Genomic DNA, 5,303 nt, shown 5'->3' with positions numbered 1-5,303 from the left:
ACCGCCCCCGAGCCTCGCGCGCTCCCGCGGGCCCAGTAACCGCGAGACAAGTTAGGGCCCCGACCCGCCCCATTCAGCTGACTGCCCCGCCTCGCGCCAGCAATGAGCATGCGCAGTCGCGGCGCTGGCGTCACAAGGTTTCTCTCACCGGCGCAAACCTCTAATGCGCAGCTTTAACTCGCCGGAAGTGCCGTTCTAGGGAGTTAAAGCCCTTTGTCCTGGCTGCCGGAAGGGTCCAGAGTGATTAGTTGGCGTTATTCCGCGAGCACAGAGTGGAGCCTTCTCCCCTTTCTAGTTCCACACGCTGCTGTCGTCAGTTTGGAGGAGCTAGCAAAATGCTTATTCTGAAGAGAGTGGAAAACGTAAAGCTTGAACCTAGTCTAACGAATGCAAGAAACTAAAGCTCAGGCAAAAGCTATATCCTATGAAGGTCACAGGGTGGCAGACATAGATTTAGAATCCGGAACTTCTTGTTCCAAGCAATTGCAGTCCCCTGTCATCATCCATTCGCCCCAAACAAGTAAAATCTAGGTCAGCGCATTACGTTTAACTTTTTCTTTGCTGAGCGCAAACGTCGTCTTGTTCAGTTGCTTTCCATTCCTACATCTCAGTCGTATTCAGCTTATTCATTGGTGAGTGTATTGGAATTTCTTATTTGAAAGCAACTTGGCAAGGTGCTTAATTAGGTTTCTGGGAAACTCTACCATGGAGGTAAACATACAGAAAGAATTGGCCCTAATAGCATTTGTTGTATAGTGGCAAATGCAGAAACAATTTTAAAAAATCCAAACTTAAAAGTAGTTAAAATTATGGGCCATCCATTCTGTGCGCACTTGGCTTTCAGTGACCACTGTAAGACCATTTTTATTTCCTTAATAGTACTTATTGAAAACAGTAATTATTTGGGTTATTTGTTTATGCCATATCTCTTTTTCTTTTTTAATACCTATTTTTGCATACAGAACTGGGGCACAGGCCAGAGGTGGGGGGGGGGTGAGAAGGTTCACCAGAGACAGATTGGGGAGCAAAGAGGGCAGATTAAGGAAGTACACTGCTGAGGGGAGCAGTGGGCGGGACAGGAGAGGTTTTCTAGACATGTGGGTCTCCTCCATGGGTGGGGATATCGTACTGAAGTGGCTGCTGGCTAGCTTCCTAGTTCTGTGCTTCATCCATTGAGCCACCAAGGAGGGCCTTGCTACATCTCTGGAATGTAAGCAATAGTAAGGTAAATGCTTTTACATTTTTGTTCATTGTACTGAGCAGAAGATGACAAAGTCCTAATTTTTAAGAACACATTCAGTGAATATGTTGAATAAACTTTCAAGCATAGAAAATTAAGAGACTAATAATGTGGGCAATGTCTATTAAAAAATAATTTCTAAGAGAGCTATTAAAAACATTAGACGAAATACATAATCAGGGCCATCCCTGGTTGCACAAGAAGTTAAACACAGCACTATGAAACTCTCCCTACTTCAACATCTGTTGGAGCTGGGGCCTGGGAGGTGACCCACCCACATAGCTCCGCAGACCTCTCCTGTCTCACCTGCTGCTCCCCGCAGCAGTGCATTTCAGAACATCTGCCGGTTTTTCCCCACTGTCTCTGGTGAATCCTTTCTCACACAATCTCCCTCCTCTACCTCTGGCCTGTATTCCAGTTTTTATATGCATAAATAAATCTTATAAATAAATAAATACCTTTATAAATAATATTTATAAATATCTTTATAAATAAATAAATCTTATTCATTTATTTATTTTTTCATGTATGCATACAGAGCCAGGTACAGACAGAGGTGCAGGGACAGTAAGAGGATTCACCAGAGAAAGAGTGGGGAGCAGAACAGGCCTACTGATGAAGTACACTGCTGAGGGGAGCAATGGGTGGGTCATGAGAGGTCTGCCATGCCATGTGGATCACCTCCAGGGCTCAGGATCCAACTAGCACTGAGGCAGCTGCGGCTGGGTTGCAGTGCTGCGTCCTTACCCATTGTGCCACCAGGGAGGGCCCAAATAAATACATCTTTAAAAAAATACATAATCAACTGAATTTATATTTTAGTGTATAGAAAATATACTTGAGCAAGACATAAAACTATTTTTAAAACATTTGGTCTGTTTTACAACATGAAAAATAAAAAGTACAACAAAATCACCAAAAAAATAGACTAAAAATTGGTAGCAGAAAAAAGTAGTCATCACATAAATAAGAATTACTGCAAGTTAATAAGAAAAACCGATTCAACAGAAAAAAATGGACAAAAGGATATGTATATAACCAATCACAGAAGAATAAATAGCCAACAATTTAGGGGAAGATGAACAGCCTCTTTAACGTGGTAATAGTGATTGAGAGGTACACAAATTGCAGGAGCAAATGAGAGGGGTTCCTAAATTAGAGTGGGATTTCAGAGAAAACCTAATAGGAAGAATAATTCTGATTTAAAAGATGAGTTGAGGCCCTCCCTGGTGGCGCAGCGGGTTAAAGCACAGAACTGAGAAGCTAAAGCCACTTCCTCATGAGTTTGATTCCCACCTGCCCTGGAGGTGACCACATGGCACCGCAGACCTCTCCTGACCCGACCGCTGCTCCCCTCAGCAGTGTACTTTGTCCATCTTGCAGTTCTGCTCCCCACTTTGTCTCTGGTGAAGTCTCTCGCCGTCCCTGAACCTCTGGCCTGTCTGTACCCCAGTTCTATATGCACAAATAAATGAATCTTTAAAAAAAAAAAAAAAGAGTTGAAATTAAGCTGGGTGAAAAAACAACTTATTTGAAGGCTAAAAGCTACTGCTTATCTTTTAAAAAGAACTGCAAACAAAAAGTTGGAGAATAGGGGACTTCCTGGTGGTGTAAGGGGCTAAGTTTCGACATTGTTAAGCTATCCTCAGCCACTGCAGCAGGAGTTCCATCCTGGCCCAGAAGCTAACCCACAGGGAAATCTCGCCCTCTGCTCCCCTCAGCAGTATATTTTAGTAGAACTGCCTGTTCTGTTCCCCACTCTATTTCTGGTGAATCTTCACAACCCCTCCCCCCCTCCCCAGCACCTCTGGCTTGTATGGTAAATAAATAATACATAAATAAATCTTTAAAAAGAAAAAGGTTGCAGAATGGAAAAATAAGAGAAATAGGAAAAGAGCCTCATCATAAAGTGCTAGAAGTTTAAATGTAATCATCAAAGATATTTGAAATTATTAAAGAACATTTAACTAAAGAGGGACATACTAAATTTATATTTGTAGATCTGGTTTTAACTGCCCAGTGACAGAATTGAAGGCATGTCACACTAACAATAGAAAAAGTTAAGAGGTTATTGTAGTAAATCTGACTGGGCCCAGGTAGTGGACTGAAAACTAAGAGATGACATCAGATATGAGGTGATGTGTGAGAAAAACTATTTTTAGACTTCTATTACATGTGTAAATACAATTACTCTGCTACTGATTCAGAAGGGTCTCTGGCTTCCACCAATTACTCTCACATAAGGTTTGAGGAGCCAATAACTGGTCTCAAGCAAGCAATGCTTATTGTAGATCACACAATTGGAGAGGGGCAACAACTGCCTTGAGCCACACTCTCTGCTTGAGAGCAAACAGGTATCCTGATTTTATGGGGTTTGATCTTCAGGGCTAGGCAGTGGGGAAGCAGTGTTGGTATTTTGATTTTCAATAACAGAAAGTTACAAACAAGGATCAGGTTAACCTAATGACACAAAGACCATGTGCCAAGGGCCCCCAAACAATTTCTGAAAAGCCAGTCAGTCTGATCACATAATCTTGGTATTTGGGGATTTAGCCTCCTTGGATTTAGAAATGTTAAGAAAGTAAAATCTAGAGAATTGAATGGACTAGTAGACAAGGATATTAGTGAGAGTTAAGAGATTATGTATTTAGAGACTTTCTGATTTAGGATGCTAAAGGGTATACCTGAGCGATTAAAGGAAGAATTGAAGGAGAGAATAAAGCTGAATTTTGTTTTTGTTTCCATTTACCCAGATTCCTCAGTTCTTCATTTATTTGTATACCTTTCCTCAGCTGAAACTTCTTTCAGTCACCAGTAGCTGTTTATCCTTTTATTCAACATTCACTCTTTAATCATTTGCTACCTCTGCATGGTTCCTACCTTCATTATTTCCATGACAATTCTCTGACCACTTTGTTGACTCTATTGAAGGAAACTTTTATCTGCCCTACCCCTTAAGTGATGCTATTTCTCAGGCTACAAACTTTTCCCTAACAATCTTAGCCATATCTTCAATAACACCTATACATGTACAGATAACAAATGTTTGTCTCAAGCACTAAATAAACATTTATACTATAAGCTCCTCAAACTCAGAACATCCAAATCTTACCTTTCACAATCTTGGAAATGGTACCACCAGGTCCCTTTTTTCTCAAACCAGAAATTTAAGAATTCTCATTTAACATTCATGAAATTCAATCTATTAAATGAATACATCAATTCCTTTATGTCCTTTACACCTACATCCAGTCAAACACTGAGTCTAGTCAGACACCCATCTCCTTACCCTCCTCATCTAGATTTCATGATCTCTTCTCACTCACCTCTCAGCAATTTTCCATATTACCGCTAGAATGGTTAGTAAGAGATAATATTGAAATCCTTCATAATCTGACACAAGCTCAAGTGATCCAGCTGACTCTGAATCCAACATGAATAATAAATGAACAACGTAAACCACTCTGAACCATATGCAGTAAGTGCCCTTACTGACCATACTCTGTGCTTTTGGGCCCTTGTAACAATTATCCCTTTGCCTTCAGTGTCTTCTCCTAGTGTTTCTCTATGATCAGTTAGCACTTATATTTGAAGATTATCTAAGGGTAAGAGTCCACATAGTACTTTTTCCCTTGTGTTGCCTGTAGTTTAGTGATTATATTTTAATTTTTCACTTATTGTCTGTCACTAGACTTTGATCACCCTGCTTCAATCCAGCACAGTGCCTTTCTCAATATATTTTTGTACAATGAATTCTTTGATATGCATTACAGCTCTCTGACCACTGGCTAGTTAATTACAAGTCTGTTACATACTAGAGACTGAAACGAAGTCTTAGGTTGAAAAATACTGGTTTTTTTGAAAAGAGAAGACAGAGTAGTAGACCTGCACCAGGAGACATAAAAAGAAATTATATTACAATAATTAAAACGGGTGTACTAGAACAGAAAAAAGATAAGACATGAGAGCAAATGGACCTATATAATTAAAGGAATTGGTATATGATAAAGGACACAATCTAACAAAAAAATGGATTATTCAATAATGGTACTGAAAATTGTGT

The sequence above is a fragment of the Condylura cristata genome, unplaced genomic scaffold, assembly GCF_000260355.1.
Source record: "Condylura cristata isolate star-nosed mole 26May11 unplaced genomic scaffold, ConCri1.0 scaffold00015, whole genome shotgun sequence".
NCBI lineage: Eukaryota > Metazoa > Chordata > Mammalia > Eulipotyphla > Talpidae > Condylura > Condylura cristata.
This window is presented reverse-complemented; position numbering follows the sequence as displayed.